We start from the raw sequence: 23,305 nt of genomic DNA, 5'->3' as shown, positions 1-23,305 counted from the left end.
GAATTACAGGACATAACGTTAGCCCTGCTGGATTTTGGACTTGCTTTGGTCCCAATTCTCTGTGTCCCCCTGCCTATACCTTTTGGAATGGTACTGCTTATTTTGTGCCATTGAATGTTGGAAGTGTTTAACTTTTCATTTGTACAGGGGCTCACAGCTAAGAGTTTGCCTTACATCTTGGAGGAGACTTGGGACTTGGACTTTTCAGCAATGCTGCAACTGTTAGGACTTTGGCAACTCTTGCAGATGGACTAAATGCTGTTTGTATGAAGGCATGGGCATGAGTCTTAGGGGGGCCAGGGGTGGAATGTTATGGTTTGTGTCTGTGTGTCCCCCCAAAGCCTCATGTGGTCATGGGGCAGGCTTTTAGAGTTTGACTGATTATGGGTGTGAGAGCTACACCCTCCCTGGGGTGAATAGTTTGCATATGTGAGGGAGAGCAAAAGGGTGCTTGAGGCCATTCCTCCCCCATTCCTCCCTTTTGTGTTTGTTGCTTTGCTGTGTTCTGCCAACATGAGCTGTAGCTCTCTGCCATGTGCCAGTCTGCCTTGTAATCTGCCTAGTATGGACTGAAACCTCCACAAACTGTAAGCGAAATAAACCTTTCCTTCCTTAATTTTGGGCATCAGGTATTTTGTCCCAACAACAAGAGAAAAGTAACCAAGACATATTTCCTCTCCCCTGTCCTAGATAGGGCTATTCTTGCCAGGGACAGAGCGTGCACTACTTCACATGGGAAACCACTTCCTTTTGTGGCACTGGTTTATGCTGCTTGCTTTCCACACAGTGAGCCCAGATGGCTGCCTTCACTCTGTGTGCCCGTATAAGTCCTAATTTCTTCCAGGTGCAGCCACCTTCTTTGCACACTTCTTGCCTTCCTGACTTTCTAAGTGTCTAGAACAGGGTAGCACGTGCAGCTGCTTTAGGTATACACAGTGAGGAAAGACGCACTCCCTACTTTTAGGACTCATTTAGCATAGGGTGTGAGCGGCATGCGCAGAGCTCTGATGTAAGAAAGTATATGTTAACTTCTGGAAAGAGAGTTGTCCTGCCATTTGAGGAATTGGTGGCCATTTCCCAAATGCGGGGACTTTTTGAGCTAACTCAGGAAGAATGAGCAAAGCTACACATATGAATGGAAGGAAGAGAATGAACATTCTGAGAGAAAAGATGGGGGAACAATGTCAAGGCACTGTGCATACTTGTAAAGAGTTCATACATACTACCAGCTCTAGTTCTTACAGCTATTCATTTGTTAATTTGCTCATTTGTTTGTTCATTTATTCATAACAAACAATATGTCCTTCCAATGTGCTGAGTACTACCAAGGTATAAAAACATAGGGAGGAAATAGTCCCATGCTCTTTGGGGGATTACACACTGGTGGATTCAAATCTTGTCTATGTACAAAAATTTCTCACCTACCACGCAGGAAACGCTGCTGAAAATATTCCAAGTGATACCTATCTAATCCTCTTTTGAGGCCACTCTTGGACTGATACTGTCCTGTATCTTCATGAAGGAGAGGTATTCTGAAGGCAAGACTAAGGTTATTTTTGGCCAAAGGAGACTATTTGCTGTGATTTCAGGTGCATAGGGACAGTTAAGTACTGCAAACAAAAATCATTCTTAAATCCTTTAATGAGGTAAAGTGTAGGGACAGGTCCTTAAAAGCAATGGGACCACTTACTCCCCATTTTCTTCCTGCATTCTACTGAAATGGAACTAGCTCATTTTCCACTTTCTCTTTAGGCAGTCCTTGGTGGGAGATTTTAGTGCAAGTTCACCAATTTCAAATCTGTGAGGATATAAAGAGTCAGCAGAGAAAATGGCTTATGGTGGAGAGCAGGTGGGTCTGAGAGGCAATACTAATATGTATATATGAAATCACGATGAGTATAAATATTTAATTTCCAATGTTTGAAAGAGAAAAGAGGCTTCCTTTGAAAATGGACTGTAATGCATATGTAAATTAATTATAATTCATGACATTTCTTGCACAAATAATTATTTCAGAAAATGATGCAATAATTTAAAACCAATATTGATATTTTGAATGCTACAATATTTTTAAAGCTGTATTGCAGTGTTTTTTCTCCTTCCCCTAATGAAAGCCTTCCACCGTGAACAAGATGGAATGCAAAGCCCATGACTTCTATTTGTCATGATTGTGTAACTTGGGTTTAGAGGAGGCTCTCCACAGGCTCCTCTGTGAAGCAGGGGTTAGGGTGGTGGCAGTTTACACACCTGTCCCTCTAGACTGCATCCTCCTATCTCATTATGACCTACATAAAGGTCACATCCAAAAGTTAATGGTCTTTATGTTTTCCTGGGTACCCTTTCTCATCTCAGTCACCTACTTCAGCATGTCTATAACTCTCTTCAAATTTAATCTGGCACAATCAGCTTAAAAAGCACTTATTATCTGAGGACCATTAGCCATTCAAATACACTAAAGAAGCTGTTCCTGATCAGCTTTGCCCTCACTAAAGAAGGAGACATCAGTAGGTGAGAACACCGGCAAAAAGTAATGGTCATGTGCTTCTGGGTAAATTTAGAAAGGGGATTCATGCACCAAGCTTTTATCGCTGGCTACACAATAATGTGAAAAAGCCAGATTTGGTAGCCCATACAGGAGCTCCAAAAAAACATAGTAAGAATTAGTACTTGTGGTGTAGCACAATTTGAGGCCTAGGCATTTAAAGGCCCTTTTTAGTGCAAAAGTATTTCCCTAAATAGCCCACAACTCACAACATTAGAATTAAAACTGGGTACCATTACATCCATTTGCACAAAGACATTCCAGTTAAAATGCACAAAATTTTATAGAGCTAAAATTTGCAGTGTAATTTCCTCCTCTTTTATTTCCATGTTGTAATAGCAAATCCTGTGATTCTACTTACTCCACAGTTCTTATATGTCCTTAACTATCTTCGCTACCATCGGTCTGGTTCACCTGGGCCACAGCAGCAGCCTCCTCACTGGTTTTCCTACTTCTACTTTTGCCTCCATAAAATCTACTATACTCCTCCAAGTAGCCAAGAAAACCCATTTTAGAAAATGTGAATCAGAGCATGCTGCTCTTCTATATAAAATCCTCCAACGTCTTCCCCTTGCACTCAGAATAAAATCCAAAGTGCTCATCCTGGCATTTAAGTGAAAACATTCTTCCTACAGTCTTTTGCATGCCTAACCCTCTCTCATTCATATATTACCTTCCCCTCCTACCTAATCAATCTGAAGAAGTCATCCTGCCTACCAACCGATCTACAAAAAGTGCCCACACACAGAGGCATCGAACATACAGGACCCTCCTCCAATTACTATTTCTTTATATCAACCTCCAGTCTGTGAAATTTGAGAAATCCAGGGAGTAAATCTCCATGATGGTGATGATGTTCATTTAGCTGTTGCTGTCATGGGCAAACTTAGAAAAAGTATATACTCTAATCATTGCATTTTCTAAATGATGGGCTCATGGATTCACTGGTTTTTGATTCTTTCCATGTTACTCTTGTATTTGGTGCATATATTATGTTATATTCTGAGCTATCATAATGAAAATAAACTGCTATAAGCTCCATCCCCCTATATCCAAGTTTTGTGCTTATCTTCTTTTTACTACTATATAAAAATTATTCACCAGAGCAAAACAAAGGAAACCACCATTTCAGCACTGCTGCTATATCCTTCTCTTCTCATCTTTTGTAGTTAAGAAAACTTACTACCTCTGACTGCAAATGCTTCTAATCCTTCCAGGGATGGTAAAGTCCTATTTTGAGAAACGGAACTAGTAAGACAATTAACTTTCACTTTGGGGGCCAGCTTTTGTTTCCCATTGAGTGGAAAACTCCTGGAAGTCAGTACTATAGTTTAACATTTCTAATGGAAAGAAAGAATTCTACTCACTTTGAAGTGATTTATACAACATCAAGCCCATAGTTAGAGCTCAAATATCTGTTATTAGACACCACATTATCCACAACAAAAAGGCCCAAGGGGTTAATGTTTTTAAAAAGGCATTTGAGTCCCTGAGTTATTCAAGTTCTTTCCAGCCCAGAAGAATAAAAAGGAAATTCTAACCAGATGTTACCTTCTTTTTCATTTTATCTTTTTTATTACTTAGGGAATATTCTGTCCCTTTGAAGGTAGAGTAGGTCTCATCATATATTTAACCAAATGATTTCAAGTATGCAAGGTATGCATACTTGGCAGAGAGTGACAGAAATACAGCAAATGATTCCCCTTCATTTTTCTTTATCTGTCTTCTTTGTTGTTGTATACTCCCATAGCCACATGCAAGGTACAGGAAATAAATGAATGAATACATGCAGCTAACACAAGACTGAGCCGATATTCTAAACTAGGCTTTTCTGATTACAAGCGCATGACCCACAGCTAAACTGTACTCACTTTCCTCATTTGTCTGAGTAATTGTTGGTAGAGTTCTCGGATACTACTCATTGATCCTTACAGTATATTTTCCTGGACAGTCATTATCTGCCTTTGTATTTTTTTCACCAAATGCCTACAGTTTTCTCACGCAGTACTTGCCTCAGGGTTGGGTCGTTCTTTATATAGCACTGTATATGAGCCTCATAGCTCCCTCCCACCCCTGCCAAAGTGCTCCATTCCTTGGGGTCTATCAATTATTGTGCGCAATTAGGACATCCATTTTATAATGATCCTCATTCATAGAGATGTTAAAAGTTGTGCCCAAGCTCACAAAATTATATGGTAGGATTGGTCCCAGCACCTAATAAACTTAGTTCCTTTGCGGTTTTATAAACGAGGTAAGTCTTCCCCCTCCCACTCAATATTCTAATACCACAGCGCCTGGCAAAGACAACCATTTCAACTCCTTGGCCCAGTCAGTCATATTTCATATTCTAAATGTAGCAGGATTTGAGGAGAAGTAGAGGGAACAGCCTAATGAACTTGGAAGTGACAAGCTTTGCCTTTCTCACCTTTTACTGAGTCCTATTTGCCACCTGAGGATGCAGAGTATTGAACTGCGTGAACTGGACCATTTTCCACTCATCTTCATTTCCCAGATAAGCATTCTTAAATTCTGTGCATTAGCACTGCGCTTCCACCCTCCTGTCCCCTACTCACCCTCCCTGACTTCCCCTGAAAACCTGTAGTCTGGTCCACCTGCATTTTTGCATACAGCATCGAGGCCGCAGCACAGGATCCATTATGAAAATGACAGAACTGCCAGAAAGAGTTATGACTTCACCGCTTAACAAGCGTGTGAGTTCATTGAGGAGGCAGCGAGGTAGAGAAGCAGAATGGTAGGAGGAAGAACACACACAAAGAGGAACTCGCGTTGGGCCTTGCACCCTCCTTCTGCTACTTGTTGAGGGTGGCCTTAACCGATCCTGAGTGCACATGCTTGCTCTAGAACCAATTACATTAGTATCTTCCCATAGCACAGGCAGGATTGTTGACTTTTTACCTAAAGTGGGTGGATCTAGGCCTGATGATGTTGATGGCAAGAATGATGATGATAACACCTATCATTTGTTAAGAGGTGAATAGGTACTAACAGTATGCCAAGTCTTTGTATAGGTGATCTTATTTAATCCTCACATCTCTCCTCTACCGTACCCCATTTAAATCTTCTAAGGACCTATCTCTGCCTTTAGGATAAAGTCCAAATATCTTCACATAGTTTATCAGACACTTTGAGACTCCATTAAGCCCTGCTTCTCTCCCAACCCCATTTAAGACTACTCTGCTCTCTTCTGAAATAGTCTGGTCTTACATAAGCTCCAACACATTTGTTGTTCTTGTATTTTGTGCTTTCTCTTGCCTTTGGGCCTTTAAATATGTTCCCTTGTCACCACATTTCTTCCACTCTTCACCAGGTGACCCAAACCTCCTGTTAAGGCCTTAGCACATCTTTCTGAGAAAGGCTGTCTCCAATCCCTTTCACGAGGTAAGACGCTGTTCTTGCTTGTTTCCATGGCAAACGCTACTTCCTCTTTTGTGAGGCAATGCTTGAAGTGACTTTTTAAATATGTACTTCTTCATTTACATTTAACCTCTGTGAAGGCTGGCACCTTGCCTTCGAACTCACAGGTGTTTCCCTGGCATCCAGCTGAATGCCTGACATGGAAATAGACCCCGAACAAAGGAATGCGAATCAGTTCTATGCAAGACCTGTCTGTGAATGTTCCCATTACTTAGATGAGGAAACAAGTTCAGGGGGGTTAGGTAACTTGCCTAAGCGTGCACAGTTAGCAGGTGGAGAAGCTAGGTTTGAACTCAAGACTGATTTCCAAGCCCTTGGTCACAGTAATACTACAGCATAACCTTCTCAAAATTCCCTGCAGCTATACAGAGAAAAGAAACATATTAGTATAGAATATTTATTTTAGAGAAAAAAATTGAGCAGCAAAGACTGCCAGGATTCAGGGAAGTGATCTTTCTCTCATCTGATTTCAGACCACAGGAAGAAATCTGGGTGACTTTAGGTCATTCTGCACCTGGAATGTGACAGTGTGCCTCCCCGAAATAGGGCTTCGGCCTCTCCTCTGTAGGTGGTAGTGGATGACAGGCAACCTATAGCTTTGTCTTTTGGTTCTTTCCACAGATCTACATGGATAAAAGAGAAAACGAGTTTCTCATTCCCAGAGAGGTTGCCCAGGCAACAAAGACAGAGCTAGAGCAGTAGACCACCCAGCTGAGACATGCTACAGCATCCGCAGGCTCTCCCTTGCCAGTGTCCACTTCAGAGATCAGCTGCTGTGCTCACACACCCTTTTAATAAGGCACTGCTGAAAGCCTCACCTGGACACAGTATGCAAAAACTTGCCTATGGACAGCCAAGACTATAGCTCCAAATTCCTGCTATTTGTCTGATGAGAGGCCCAGCGTTTACTCTGTAGAGGAAGCCAGAATAGCTACCATACAGAAGGACAGCTCAGTTGTTTCAATTTTCTGATTCATCATAAGAAAACAATGTTGCCCACTGAGGTAAACATTGATTTCTTTAAAAATTCAAAACTACTCACATATAATGGCAGCCCTGACACAGTTGTGCTACCTAACAGCAGTGTGATGTATCATAATGTACTTAACATTTCGATCATGAATTGCTCATCTGTAAAATGGGTTGATAACAATAAGTAATTACCAAAGATATTTTTGTGAGAAGTGAGACAATGCATGCAAAGTGCATAACTTGTGACATACAGGTAGCATTTAAATAAAGGAAATAGTAATTTTGAGGGATTACTTGGGTTTCTGCAAAGGCAGACAGGAAAGATTACATTCTCTTCCTTTGTGTCTATTTGTTTAGTGTCAAGAGCAACTGGTGTCATATTTGTTCCTGTAGTAACTTGCAATACCTCCCGCCTCAGGCTGTCTTTGCCTTCACCTGGCTTAACAGTGTAAGGGGCACGGTGGACGCTCAACAAATGCTCCCTGAAGCTGTCATTGGGATTCACAGTTTTAAGCACCACACGAGCTGGATTTTTGAAGGAAATGGTATTTTTCTCAAGAGTCATTAAATGAGTTCTTCAGAGAGGGTGTTAACAATGTGCCACTGGGTTGTTTTATTCCAGTGTACTTTGTGACTGCGTTATCCCAAAAGAAGTGCTGTTCTTGGCCGCATAACTGCGTGGGTGTCAGTCCCTACTGGATAAATGACTGGCACAGAGCTTGCTGATATGCACATTTATGGAAGGAACAGATTGGCCACAGGGAGAGACCCTCAGTGTAGGGCCTGCTCCCCACCTCTGCTACAATGCATGCATGGGTGTGTGTCTGTGTGTGTTGCAGGGGCATGGACGGATACATCTGTAGTCCCCATTCACATTTAAAAACACATCCAAATGTCACTTACTTCTTTTAGAAAATTACTCTTCAAGTATAACTTGATTTTTCGAAAGTATTTTATCCTTTGACCGCCAAAACCTCTTTGGAGAGACTTAAAATGAAACATGTGTAAGGAACTACTTCTATAAATTAAACTATTTCTGCCTGAACAAAGCACCTTAGCCTTTTCTAAGATATAGAGTGCATTTATTGCTCTGGTTTTTGCTCTTGAGTAAAAAATTCTAGAAAGGAAAACCTAGAATAAATAATTTGGAAGTGCTAATTTGCAAAACTTATACCGGTGACTCATTAATATTTGTAAATCATCTAGATTTTGCTAGTTTTGAAAAACAAATGCTAGGAAGTGCTAATTAATAAAAGATATCATGTCTTATTAACTTTCATACAGTAATTACCGAAATCACAAATCCATCTGCTAAGAAGTCAGCAAACAAGACAAATGACTGCTCTCAGTTAAACAGATTATCAAATCCTTTGGGAGTACCATCCAATAGCCCCAACTAAACCGTGAATCAAGCAGCCACTCCGGTTGCCATGTGGTTGGGCAGCAATAGCCCCATTTCCCACAATGAAACAAGATAGAGCTGTGTAGACGTTGGCACGTCACCCTCTCTAGAGAATGCATTCATGCCAGTGTCAGTGTGGCTCATGGACTTTTCTCTTATAACCTTTGTGATGACATTTAAGATTTGGTGTCTTAAAATGACATTGGCTTGGTAAGATCCGAAAGATGTCACTTAAGCACAACCCCACCAGCAGCACCGTTGTGAGGTTTCTCAGCTCACAACACAGAGAAATCCATTTTCCCATGAAGCTGTATGTCATTTCATCTCTACTGCTCTTTGACATTCATTACAAGTACAGTAAGACCCCAACTTAGGAACATTCGAGTTGTGAACTTTCACAGGTGTACTGTACAAGAGTCACAGATGTACTGCGTAAGACTCACTTTGGTGGATTATGAAAGTGTCCAGTTTATGAACATTCTCCCAGAATGGACCTCATTTGTAATTTGGGGACTTACTATGTACATTTCTCATCTATACTGGTAGGCAGGCATCTTAAGAGCAGAGATCATCTTACTAGTTTCTCAAGTACAACAACTAATGATAATAACAATTGTGACAATAATAACTGGCCACCTTGTGATTATGATGTGACAGACACTTGGATGAAGGCTTTTATTTGTTGAACTTCTTGTGATTATGTGTGACAGACACTTGGATGAAGGCTTTTATTTGTTGAACTTCTAATTCTTTAAATTATGCCATTTGATACTCACAGCAGCTGCTAGAAGAAGATACATCCTTACTTTTCACATGAAGCAACTGAGGCACAAAGAATTTGGGTGACAGAGATGGGATTCAGTTCTAGGTATGAAAGAGCCTAAGAACCATCCATTCTCTGAACCATTATGCTAAAAGGTACCTCTCCTGTACAGGGACTAGGGCTAAGTACATAGCAGACATTGATGCATGTTGGTGGAATGAATACCTTAATATCAGTTCATTCCTGATCTCCTTGGAAGTTAAGGTTACATGTGCAGTTTCTGCTTTCCTGTGCTTTCTTTCCCCAAGAGTACATGATACCAAGTGTCAATATTAGTACAGAGTATCCAACAATGTCAACAGACGCTTCCCTTACATTAAAAAAATACATAAATAAACACTTCTCCAGGGCTCCAGTTCAGTGCCTGCCAAGAAGATAGTTAACATTAGGTATATTCAATGGTTTTTCATTTGGATTAGTGTTACTCACATGTTGGACTGCAAGGTAGGTGGTAGGAGGCAGTCCCCTGTTCTTAGCACTTCCTTCCAGCCCTCTTCAGCATCCTAAACTCTCCAGTCCCTTGGGCGGGGGTCAGAGAGCCAGCTGGCCACTGACTTCACAATAGACAGTGCCTCTTATTGGTAGGGTAGTGAGCTTTGGCTAATTTAGCCCTCTTAGTGTAGCAGAAAACACCCCCCACACACACACACTGCCACCAGTATACTTCAGCTTTCAGTTGCCCAGGTAATAGTTCCTGTTCCAGTTCTGATTGCTCCTGTCCCTTAGAAATGGCTGGTCACTGTGATGCATAGCTGGTCACTATGATACACACTGTATAAACCAATTCCCAACTGACAAGCCACTCTGCTTTGTACTTCTTGCTTGCTTATCTCATATAAGCACTAGACCACCAGAGATCAGGGCCTGATATTCTGAGAATGATCCCTGATCAGTGCCAGTCGATGTACATAAATCCGCCCCCAAATCCCAGGTGTCCTTTCTGTGTTTCTGCTTGCCATTGCATTAGCACGCGGTATTCTCCCCAACACCCTAGTACCAGTAACTCTACCATGCAGCACAGGTGATTGGAGAAACCACACCCCATTAATTTTAAACTGGAACCTTGGTTGGTTTAAGCCAATCGGTGCATTACCTTGACCTTGTTACAGTGATTGGTTCAAGTCTGAAGCCTCGGTTCAAGCCAATTAGAAACAAGCGGATGTTTGCTGGGGTTTCTGGGAAAAAATATTTCCTGGTTGAGAAAGCTACAAAGCTGGACATTTATGTACAATAGGAAAGATCCAGAAGGTGCTGGAAATTATTTTGGAACTATAAAGAAATTCAGCTTTGGGATTAATAAAGATACCATTGCAGGCTAAAAAGAAAATGGAAAGAAATTGCTTTTGATACCATAGTTGAACCACCTAATCAAGACACATTCTAAAGTTTTGGAGTATTCCTGGGTTTTTTTTTTTTTTTAGCTATTTAAGAGTCAAACTGCCCTTTACTGAATAAGTCAATTTTGAGCTAGATTTTCTTTGATTTGAAACCAGATAATTTTAATACACACAAATGACAACTTTGATACTTTCATGCTAATCATCACATTCACTTTTATTTTTCCGGAAAAGCAAGTATAATAGTGATCTGGGGGATCAAAGGGACTACTTATCAGTTTACCCCAAATCTTAAGTTGAGTAGAATTGGCTTGCTTGATTTAGGGTCATCTCAGAGTCCCCTCAAGAGTCTTTGACACTAGTGAGGCTCCAGTTAATTCTCTCTAAGGTGGTCATAAAGCATAATTATGAAGACATGATGAGATCTCTTCATGATTGGGCCAAAAAATAATAGTCATCCTCACAAACAGATCACTTCATCCCAGCACAATTCCACATAGACCCTTCTTGAGTTCACATTTAACATTTGTCAAATGAATTAATATGTGTCAGTTACTTGGAGAAAGATGTTCTTCTCTGAGATTTCCATGCAGCCTTTGTATACAAGGACAACTGCCCTTGAAAACCAAAATGTTAGCACAAAAAAGGGAATTACGGGTTAGAATGTGAAACAGTCTGCAGCAAATATAATCACAGCTGCCCATGTTGATGTGACAACTTGGGTCTGATCTCTTGAACTTCTAGTTGTGAAGGATGGGTCCTTCTCAAATGCTGGATATTTTGGATACAAAGACTGGAAAGGGGAAGGCAACAGGAAGAGACTAGAATAGATGGTGTTGAATTCCTAAAGAAGCTTTATCCAGAGGGACAAAATGGGATACTGTCATATTTTGCTTAGTGTTATGGCCAGCTGTGTGGGTGAACAACTTGTGTAATCACATAGGGCCTTGTGATCACAAGGGCCCCTTGCTTGGCTGAATAGTATCTTAAAATCATCTTGAGATTTGACATACTTTTTGAAGAGGGGCCTTACATTTTAATTTTGCTTTGGGTCCACAATGATGTAGACAGCCCTGCTTATTATAGGTCTTTAATTTGCTGTTTATTAGATTACACAAGGGATAAAAAAGTCCAAAGATATGCCTTAGATTTTCTATATGCTTCCTATCCTTTTAAATTATTTGTTCCTCTTTGACTTCTTCTTTTAAATATAAATATTTTTAGCATGCCATTTAATTCTACTTATTTACTATGATTTTTTGTCCTGTATTCCTAGGAGTTGTGCTAGAATTAAAGTGTGCATTTCTGATTAATTTATGAAAAATAGACTTTGTTCCAATATAATTCTATTCCCTCCTCTCTTCTCTGCGCTATTCTTGTCATATACATTAGATCTTCATATGTTATGACCCAAGTCAGAGGTATTTTTAATAGAAAACTCTCTTTTAAAGAAGTTGGGATAAATGAGAAAAGTATATTTATGCAATATTTTATACTAACTCAGATATCACTTGGAGCTCTTTTCTACCTGTGGATTTGTTACTCATGGTATCATTTCTGAAGGGCTTCCTTTCTTCATTGTCTTGTAAGACAAGTCTTTTATTACATTTTTGTTTACCTGTAATGTCTTTATTTTGCCCTCATTTTGAAGGCATAGCTCCTGAAGAATAGTTTTACTAGATACAGTATTCTTGTCTGAGAGTACTCTCTTCCTGTGCTAAGGATATGTCACTCTTCTGGTATCTGTGGGTTTAGATGAGAAGTCATAAATTGTGTTGATGTTCACTTATCTAATTGGAGGTTTAGATTATTTAAAAAACACACACAACTCAGGAGTTTTGGGCTACTATTTTTCAAAAAATATTTGTCCCTTTCTTTTCTGTCGTTTTGAGATTTTCATATCAAGTGCTTGATTCTATTCCAAAGGTTTCTGAGGCTCTGCTTATTTTAATGGTCATTTTGCTCTATTTTTCTTTTTTAAGATTGGGTAATAATTCACTGATTATTATTCTTTCTCAAGCTTGTTGAGCCCTCTACTGAATCTTTTATTTTTGTTATTGTACTCTTCTGCTACAGAATTTCCACTTGGTACTTTTTAATAATTTCTATCGCCTTATTAAGGAGCTCTGTCTGTGGATCCACTGTTACCTCACTTTCCTTTAATTTTTTAAGCATGATTTGCTGTAGATTTTTGAATGTATTTATAGTAGTTGCTTTGAAATGCTTTTCTGTTAATATCTGGTAACACTCAGTTTCTAGCTACTGGGTTTTTTTCTGGAGTATGGGTTACACTTTCCTGTTTTGTGGCAGATCTGATAATTTCTTTAAAAAGGGGCATTTTGGATCATATATTGCAGCTACTCTGACTTTGAATATTCTTTCCCATTGTATGCCTGTATCTTTTAATCTGAGCAACTACTTTGAAAGTAACAATATACAATATAATAACCATTGTTAATTTCCTATCATCTAGTTTTGAAATTATGCATTGCTTTTATTCTCTCTTTAAAATAAAAAAAATTATCCGTAACAAAGAAGAAGAAGAAGAAGAAGAAGAAGAAGAAGAAGAAGAAGAAGAAGAAGAAGAAGAAGAAGAAAAAGAAGCAGATTCTTTCCCTTAGTGTTTTTTTTTTTTTTCTTTTTTGGTGTATTGTTTATAGTTTGACTGGCCTAAATCTATGAAATCTGTTATTCTTGCGGTTACCAATGTTTCTGCTACGATTTAAAAATTATGTTCTTGATTTTCTTTTTCTTTTTTGTTTGTTTGTTTGTTTGTTTTTTTTCCGGTACTGGGAATCGAACTCACAACCTTGTGCTTGCCAGGCAGGCGCTGTGCTGCTGAGCTAAATCCCCAGCCCCTTGATTTTCTTTTTAAACCTGGCTTGTGGCCAGGGATATAGCTCAGTGGCATGGCACCTGCCTAGCAAGTGTGAGGTCCTGAGTTCAATTTCTGGTACAAAAAAACCTGGCTTGTGAAAGGTTGCTTGTGTGTCTGTAAAGAGCACTGGTCAGTGCATGATTGTACCTGTGCCTAAACACGCTGGATCACTTAGTTTTCCATCCTTTGCTGCTGGGTCTGTGAGTGGGTGGAGGAGTGTGTTCAAATTCAGGCTGTTTTCAAGTCTCACTGTGTTTTGGGTTCTGCTGGGCCCTCTTTGGTTTCCTGTGCACGTGTACTCAGCCTTGGAATTCTCCAGCAGCATATGGCGAGTCTGTGCTTTTTTCAGTCTTCCCTCTACTTCTGCCACAGCCTCAGCCAGAAATAGGGTGTCCCTAATCACAGCTTCAGCCTCAGGCTGGGGTAGCTGATGACTCTCCCATCTCACTCACTTCCAGCATGGATTTTCCTACTCACGTCTTTGCTGCGTATGCACATAGTCTACCTCTTTCACTCAGTGTGGCCCTTCCCACACCTGCAGAGAAACTGCAGGTCATCATATCTTGCCTTTCTTTGCCAGAACTCATAAACTGGGCAAGGTGGCACCAGCTCAGAGAACCTCAGATTCTGCTACTCCTGTGTGGAGCTCAGCAGTTTTTAAAGCACAGACATTTCTTTACATATCGTTATATGCCATGCTAATTTCAACAGCACGAAGTAGTTGCTGTTGTCAACTTTTACAGCTTTGTAGTTGCATTTTGATGAGAGGATTGACTCCATCTTTCACAGAGCCATAGCTAACAGCCCCACCCTCTGCCTTGGATTTTAACTTCTCCCGCTCGCTCCCTTCTCCTTTTATGGAGTCCCTTTAACACACAACATGTACTAATGAGTCGTGAGCAATAGAAATTTCCTTACACATGTGCAATAACTCTAGCAACAAGTTCTATACTGTTATGGCCACGAGCCAGCCAAATTGACTTGTAGGAAGTTAAAACATTCAAAAGACTGCAAATACCACCTGCTGCATGTCCTTAGTCTCACATCCTTTCCTCCAGGCAAGGGATGGCCAGTGATCTGCCCCTGCCCTGCTTGTTGCCACTCAGTACTCCACAGGGTAGCAGAAATCACTCATAGATATGACCTTCTTTCCCACCATGCTCAGATGTGGTCTCAGAATCCTCCTCACTCAGAATGCCAGGCGTAGCTCAGAGGGGGAGCCTCTATGCCTTACACTCCAGTCCCAAGTCAGAAATTTATGATTCTTTCGTGCTCCCACCCACTCTTCAAGGTTTTGGGTTGGTTTCCTGATGAATACGTCTTTTTAATGATTGGGCATTAGGTTCAGTTCTTTGGGTTTGGTTTTACTTATTGAGGTCTACACATTCCTCTGCTAATTCCATTCATTTTTGTGATCTTAAAATCTCACCCACTTATTAGCCCTTCCTAGATTTATATTTTTAGGCAAAATCTCTACCCCAAACCACAACTCTACCTATCATCTCTACTCGGAAATCACGGTGGGTTAACTAACGGTCAGTGTAAGTGGGAAAGCCAAGCTGAAGTGACTCAGCCTGGTTGTAGGAGTGGAAGACCCAGCTGAGGATCGTTGCTGACAGCGTAAAAGGAGAATGGGAAGGGAAGATTGCATGCTGCTGATTTTCCTGGACAAGCTGTTTTTCAGCAGTTTTTCTTCAAAGGAGCTTTGGCTGCTGCCTTCCTTCAGGGGAGTTTCAATCTTCATCCTCATCTTGGATGTCATCTCCTGGCTCCAGGGCCGATCTCTCAGCTTCTGGCATAGATTCTTCACCCTGCCAGCCCAGATTTTCTAGCTTCTACCACTGGCCTTTGGATCTTCTCGTTGCAGATCCTTGATATGGACTCATGGAGGATATTGCCGTAGGCTCTAGGCCTTTGACAGGACTCATACTGGACACTGCCCTGGGATCCAAGCCCTTGTTTGGATTCTTCAGCTCTCTAGCATGTGAACAGATCTCTTGCACTCTTTTGCATTTGACTTTTTGGGTGAATATCATAAAATAATTCTATAAATTATGTGTCCTGCATTAAATCAATTCCCGTACAAACCCTGACTACAACAGCAATTTTAAGGGTGTTTCTAATCACCAGACACAAAACTAAGCTGATTTTCCACTTGGACTCTCTTCTAACTGTAGGCACTCACTATCTTGAGATTATGTTTTTCCTACCAGGTGCCCAGACAAAAAACTTGGAGTCATTTTATATTTTTCTCATTTTCTCTCACAATACTAGGAAATCCTTTGGGGTTTGCTTTCAAAATAAATCAGAAACCTACACAGCTTCTTACCACTGTCACTGCCTCATGGACATCCTCCTATGATTCAGATTGCTCATAGGATTTTAAAACAGGTTTCACTGCTTCTAGGTTTGGTGAAAATTATCTTGGTGGGTCATGGGTACATTATCATATTAAAAGTTCTAATAACTTTCTAATAAGCCCTACAGACAAGTAATGGGTTCAATTTTTCTGAAACTTCAAACTTTTAAAGCTCAAACTTGGAGCTGGGGATTTAGCTCAGCGGCACGGCACCTGCCTGGCAAGCGCAAGGTCGTGAGTTCGATTCCCGGTACCGGAAAAAAACAAAACAAACAAACAAACAAATAAAGCTCAAACTTTTAAAAAGACTTTTACATTCCAATGTATGAAGAAAACAAACAGCATTTGTGAGTGTGAGCTCTGGAGACAGATTATCTACCTGTGTTATATCTTGGTTTTGCCATTTACAAGAATTATTTCATATCCCTAAGATCCTAGATTTCATATCCCTATCCTTATTTCTTTAATGTATAAAATAGGGATGGTATCTATACACAGCTCTGGGTTAAAATTAAATGAGATAAATAAACAGACTCTAGTATAATGAGCACTCCCACAGTTTTTAAAATTACATAACATTTTGAAGGCCTTTAATCTGTGAGGTATTAGCCTAGATGGTGGGCATTCAAAATAGAAATTGGTCCCTGGTCTCACATTGTATATGCAGGAGACAGAACAGAAACAAACTAATAGATAAAACATTTTCTGATTGGTGACATTATTTCAAAGAAAGTAAATCAAGGTTATGCGCTAGAATGAGAGGAACAAAGATGCCTTTAGGTTGGAAAATCTGCAAGGCTTTTCAGAGAAGATGCTTGGATGAGAGCAGAACAGTGTGGAGCCAGCCGAGCAGGGGTCTCTGGAGGAGCAAGCATGGAGGTGTGGGGGGGAAATGAGCTTGGCTTGTCCAGTGTTAGAGGAAAAGTCTGTGTGGCTGGCTACGGGGAGAACAAGAGAGAAACAGCATCTTTATGGCTTTAAATAATTCCCAAACACATAGGCCTTTACTTGCAGAATTTTGGCAGTGGCCCACTGGCCTGGAGGGGCAGAAAGATGAAATTATCACAGAGCTGAGATTCAGCGAGAAATGACCAGCAGTAATATTTGCTCTGACTACCCACAAAAAATGCAGTGGGGTTAAAATGGACATGAGTTATCAATTTGGAGGATAAGAATTAAAAATGCAGAAGGGCCAATGCATGGATCTCATTGACTTTCTGCTTTCCCCTGACCTCTGATTTTCTCATTCTTGTTGATACTTATACTTATTTCTATTCATAGATACATTAGCCTCATTTACTTTTTATTTTATTATTCCTCTCTATCTTCCTCTTTTGTGAGGAACATTTGGGGTGCAACTAAACATTGCAGCAAATGCTCATCAAATACCAGATGCTATTCCCTTTAACTTGTAGAACCTCAATTGCTCACTGTACCATAATTAAGTCCTTTCTTAGACATAAATCCCTCCCCAACATGCCCAGTGAATGTATTCTCACTGGAATTCATTTGACCTTGCCGAAGGTCAGGCCTAGCCTGAAAATTCTGTTCCCTCTTGTGACAAGGATCATTTTTTAGTGCTCTTCTCAATGACTAGTTGAAAGGAGAAAGTGATATCTCTGTAACTGAAAACCAGACCCTTCTGTAGTGATACACTGGCAAAGTGACAATGGGATGGAGATGTTTTATGTGTGCATGCTTTTGTTTCCTGTCTTAATGCCTCTGAATTCAGAACCAGGCTGTTGGTTATTCTTCTGCTACACAATGGGGAATGGCGTTAAGAAGATTGCTGACTTCCCTGTGATGCGGAGACAAATTTTCTTACAAATGTACAACAGGCCTCCTTGGAACTGTCCAGAAATGTAGTACCCTTTCTCATAATCTTTTTTGTAGATGGGCTAACCTAAGCTCCCCTCAAAGTAACCCATGACATCTCTTTAAAATTAAAAAAAAAAGTAAATCATGACACCAATACAAAATTTAAGCTTTTTTAAAAGGCTTTGTTTGGATGTCATCTTCCTTTCTCAGATTCTTTATCTTGGGGGGGCGTTTAATCATTCCTACTAGTGCTGTCAGAGGGGAAGCAAGAAGTTCCAAGGAAAAAATTCAGGGTACTTTTAGCTTTTCATTAATAGATGTAGGAAAAGCTTAGGTGGGTGGTAGAAAGAATTCAAGTTGTCTGAAGTGAGTTTGGAGAATTTGCTATGGGTTTTAATTATCCTACCTTACCCTGGCCTTTCTAGTATCATAGCTAACAGAGCTGACATAAATGAGAATTATATATTAATTTTCTTAATTACTGAGTAGTAGAGAAGTAGCTCCTTAAGTCATTGATTTAGACTAAATTGAGAAGAGGTTGTGTGTGTAAGTGCACACATGGGTATGTATGTATGCATGCATGGGAATGGATTAATCCGGCCTACAGCAGCTCATCCAGGTCTGGTCATCAGCAGCCATCTGGAATATTTCCTGTCCTTCTCCAGGCATGAGGAGGGTCTCAAGCTCCTTGGATTTTCCTCAGTAAGTCTTTATTAAATCATTTAGACTGGTTCAAACTAACTCAGTAACTATTCTCATCATGTCTCTCTGCTCCTCTTTTCCCCCTTACACTATTTCACAACCATCCATAGGGAACTGGGATTCTCAAATTCAAGTCCTTTTGAGTTCCAGAGCTCATCAAGTTACAAGCATGACCTTCAGTTTTCTATCCCAATTTTAAGGTGTAAATTGAATTACCTAAAATATCAAATATTTGGACAATAGGCACCATAAAGAGACAGAAAGTTTAGTGGTCCAGTGGTTACAGCCTTCCTCTCTGTTGTTACTTTTTATGTACACTGCATTTGTGATTGTGATGAACAAAGTCACAGAGCAGCAAGAAAGGAAAACAAACCGCCTAGTGTATGTCAGGAGATGCTTCATGCTGAAGTGTATCCTGAGGATCCCATGAGAAGGATGGCAGTCAGAGAAAGCTATATCCATTAGTGATATTACAGCTGCAGCAGAACAAAAGAGGGCTTGAGAGTGTAGAAGGGTAGCTTAGGAGGCAGTGTTTCTTTACCTGTAAAAACATTAAGTGTGCTGAAATTTCCACAGGGGAATTATAGTATATCATGTTTTAATTACAGTTGGTTGTTTTTGACCTTGGAATTGTAACAGATTTTGCTTGTGCTTTGAGAAATTATGCTTGCTTTAAAAATATCTGTTGCTTAAGCAGTTGAGATTTGAAGTAAAAGGATTGGGAAATAATTCCATGTGTTTCTAATTGGATGAATTGTTTGCTTGTCAAGTTATTTCCTAAGGTTTTTTCCTTTTCAATTAACATATTAGATCCTTGAGGAGTGCTCTGGATAAATGCCCAAGTTGCTCTTTGGCTAAGTAGCATAACACAAAGTCTGTATCTAGGGAAGCCAACCCTATGATCAGGAAACAGGTCACAGCTACACCTTAGTTATTTCTTTTAAAAATCAAAAGATTTTTAATGATTATTTGAGATCCTCTATTTTCCATCCAATAAGTATTTTGGTTAGATTCTTAAGGAAAAATGAAAGAACCAAAATAAAACCTATTATCAACCACATAGATGATACTATTCATGATCACTTTGCTTTGTTCAGAAATTTCCACTTCAGACAGATTAACAAGGGTCCAGATAGAAGCAAAATGAAACATAGGTAAGGCTGTGGCTTATGATGACAGACAGACACTCTAAGGTGTCCTGGAGTTATAAGAGATAATTCCTTACAAGTGACAATAAAAGTGTGTGTGTGTGTGTGTGTGTGTGTGTGTGTGGTATCCAGAGGACACTTTGGTCTCAATGAATGTATGTGCAATGTTTTAGGTCCAGCTGCAGCTCATATTTTAAAACTAAATATTTGAAAGTTGGATCCTATCTTATCAAAGCTACAAGAGAAGTCAGACAGCAAACATTTTTAAAAGTGAAAGGTATCACTGAGGAGAGCCAGGACTATTTTTGACAAGAACATGTAGCACATCCCTTCAGATGTCCAGTTCATGTCTATAAATAGATAGGGATAGCCTGGATGTAGAATTATGGAGAAGATGGGATTTTCTATTTGTATAGAAAGATACATGGGAAATAAATCATCAGTCTCCTACTTGAAGCATTTCTACTCCACAAGTTGCCACTGATTTGTTTATGCATTGATTTGTCCACCCCACCACTGCATACTGAATTTCTTCTAGCTGTCAGTCACTGAAGATACAACAGTAAATCAGACAGACAAAGATGCAAGTCCTTAGTCTCTCTGTGTTCCCCTACATTTCATATGTTGAAATCCTAACTTCCAGTATGATGTATTAGGAACTGAAGCCATTTTAAGTGCTTTTCTATCATAAATGGAATTATTCTCCCTATGAAAGAGGGTCCAGAGTGATTCTCATCCCTCTCCATGATGTGAGTACACAGCTGGAGGACAATGTCATTCACAAAACAGACTCTCAGTAGATACCAGACCTGCCAGCACCTTGATCTTAGACTTTATAACCTCCACAACAGTGAAATAAGTTCTTGATGCTTATAGGTGCCCAGTTTATGACATTTTATTACAGCAGCATGAAGGGATTAAGGCACCATTGACTGAATAGTGCAGACAAATACACAAGGTATAATTATGCCATATGATCCATTCTAACATGGGAAAACCAAGTCACTCTGGAAGCCCTTTGTGGGAGCCACCCAACATCTTCAGATGGTGATGGACTGTCATGGAATCAATTCTCCAAGGAGGTGAAATTTTAGCTGAGCCCTGAAAGTGTGAGCCAGGTAAAAGGAGGCTGGAATGTGAAAGGAATTTAGGAAGAAAACAGAGTTTTTATGATTCATTGGGGCAACTAAAAGAAGTTCAGGTGTATTCAGTGTAAAGTTTGAAAGAGGGCAGTGGAAAGCACAGCTAGAGGAGGGAACAAGTTCTGGAGCCAGGCAATTTCAGAGCTAACTTTTGAGGTATGCACGGAATCAAAAGGAGCTAGGTTTGACTACCAGTTCTGAAGTTTTCCAGCAATTTATGCAACTTACTTCCCTTTGAAACCTCATTTTTCTTATCTATATAATGAGAGACCTTACTTCATAGGATTGCTTAGAAAGTGTCTATACCTGGCAAAACGAAGTGTTCAATAAATAGAAGCTATAGCTATCTCTTTTACTATTGCTAAATGCAATCACATTCCAACAAAGAATAATGTCTCTGAGAAAATAAGCTTTACTGCCATTGGCTTAGGCATCAGCAAGACTAGATGTGCTGGCATTTTGGAGCCTTCCTGATATGTCCCAGTTACTTACTCCTTATGAGAGCAAAGCAGCAAATATTTTCCAGTACAAACAGTAGAGGTACTTGATCAAATATCATTTTAGGCTCTGTAGCCATTCATTATTACACTCATTATCTTGGTCATTCATGCTGTCTAGTAATATACCCAAATTACTATGCTATTTCCCTGAGTGGGGCATAGGAAGAAAATGGAATTAACCAATGTGACTGTTAATTGTGATATGCCCACGTGACTAGAATAACAAATGCCTGGCAGATTAGTAGAGCCTCATTCTGGATGTGTCTGTGGGTGACTGGCATGGAAGCCAGCAGACTGAGCTGGGATGACCCACTGCAGTTAGTGGCACCAGTGAAAAGGCTGATAATTTGGATGAAAGGAAGAAGAAAAACAAGAAGGAACTGTGCCTGGCTTTGAAAACATCCTGTCTTCTTGAGTGGGCGTGTCCTTCACTGCCATGTTTGAACATAGGATTCCAGCTTCTTCAGCCTTCCAACACAGACTCCCGTCTGCGATTCTCCAGTGAGGCTACAGACCTTCAACCTCTGGCTGGTGCTGCACTCTTGATCCCTCTTGTTTTGAGGCTTCCATCTCCTAGTGCTGAGCAGCTACTGGATCTTCTGGTCCCCCAGAGTGCAGACGGCCGTTGTGGATTACCCCGCCTCGGATCCTATAAGCCCACCTAATCAATCCCTTGCATAATTATAGATATATTTTCTATTAATTCTGTTCCCCTAGAGAGTACTAACACAGCCTGTGGCCACATAAAAAGATCTCTAATATGTAAAATAGCATCTCTTTTTTGTTATCATCCTTAAGAATTCTTATAGGCAGTAAAACAAAAATGAAAAACCAACCATAGACAGTTCTTATCTTATCAGTCTTGGAGGCTGAGGCAGGAGGATCACAAGTTTGAGCCTAGTCTGGGCAATTTAGGAATTTATAAAGACCCTGTCTTAAAATTAAAAAAAATTAAAATGACTAGGGTTGTGTTTCAATGTAAAAACCCTGAGTTCCATTCTCAGTACCGAAAAAAAAAAAGGAGGGGCTCTTACAGGCTTTCTGATTGTTTATCACTAGAATCAAATGAAACACATACTTTCTCCACAGACAGTACAAGGGCACTCACACCGTAAAAGAGATTTTTCTGTGCCCATAAGAGAAGCTTGTTGGCTCTTATTTCTTTTCATTCCTGAGTCTGTGGACTTGGTTTCTCTAGGTGAGCACTGTAACACACCTGTACTGACAATGGACTTCTACGGGGGTTGGGATTTGAAGGCTGAGCAGGAGTTGGCTGTGTAACAAACCTAAGGACACAAAAGAGGACATCCTCTGAGCTAAAGGGAATAGCAATGGCATCTTCAGGGAGGCTCAGCAAAGAGGATGTTCACAGGGAGCTACTGGTAGCTCAGCATAGCTTGTGGTTCTCTGTGACAATGAAGGAAACATGGAACCCACGATCTGAAATTCATTTCTGTTTGGCTTCTGTATAGATAATGTTTTCATTTATTTATATTCTGCCATATTCCACAAAGGTTTTGTGGTACAATTCATCACATGGTTCTTATGCACTGACCTTCCTAATTAAGTTTTTCTCAGCACTGTCATGTTCTTCTTTGTATTCCCTCAGCCATATGCAGAGAGACTTGAATGAAAGTTGAGTCGAATTTATCTCCTCTAAGCTTGCTGTAAGGAGTCAGCAAGGGAACTGGTCCTAGAAGATTGGTGAGTAGCAAGGAAAGTTGGGCCGACACTTTAAATTGCTTAGATTGAGTTCCTATATTTTACTGAATCTAAAATGCCATTGATCGTAGATAGGGTCTACTGTTGCTTTATATGCTATTAAGAAAAAAATTCTGTAACACAATATAAAGTTACCATCTATGGTTATGTGCAATTTGACTTCAGATATGTCAGATATTTTTTAAAAGTATCTTTAAACAGAAAATGCAGAGTGATGATACCATTGCCTACCCCGAACAGTCAGAAATGCTAAAGTGTAGTGAGACTCTAGCAAGGGACAAGGGAAATGCTTACATTTTTCCGGATGGCAAATTTTCCGAGCAGTCTGAGCCTAAAAGACCTGAACTCAGCAACTGTACCTCTTACAACTGAACCCAAGGAAATAAGTATAAAAGTTTATAAGGAAGTAACCGCAGGATTGTTTATACAGATAGTAACAAACAACAAAGAAGAAATAACCTAAAATATTCATTATGTACATTAACTTAGAGTTATATAATAGATTTTTTTTTTTTTTTGGTTTTT

The 23,305-nt window shown here is 40.0% G+C and overlaps 1 protein-coding gene across 4 annotated transcripts in view; it reads right to left on the bottom strand.

Annotated features, from left to right (window-relative positions):
• Positions 1 to 23,305, bottom strand: part of Ppp2r2b (protein phosphatase 2, regulatory subunit B, beta) — a 455,884-nt gene that overhangs the window by 298,219 nt on the left and 134,360 nt on the right. Inside the window, exon 1 of one of the 4 annotated variants that reach the window (XM_005380665.2) lies at positions 9,604 to 9,645. The exons of the other annotated variants lie outside the window; for them this stretch is intronic. The gene's annotated coding sequence lies outside the window, so the exon portion shown is untranslated. Of the gene's footprint in view, positions 1 to 9,603; positions 9,646 to 23,305 lie in introns of those variants that run through there. 4 annotated transcript variants of the gene reach the window in all.

This window comes from Chinchilla lanigera, unplaced genomic scaffold (assembly GCF_000276665.1).
Source record: "Chinchilla lanigera isolate Chin_1 unplaced genomic scaffold, ChiLan1.0 scaffold00014, whole genome shotgun sequence".
NCBI classification, from domain to species: Eukaryota; Metazoa; Chordata; class Mammalia; order Rodentia; family Chinchillidae; genus Chinchilla; species Chinchilla lanigera.
Note: the sequence above shows the minus strand (reverse complement) of the source record. Positions and strands in the feature narration are given on the sequence as shown.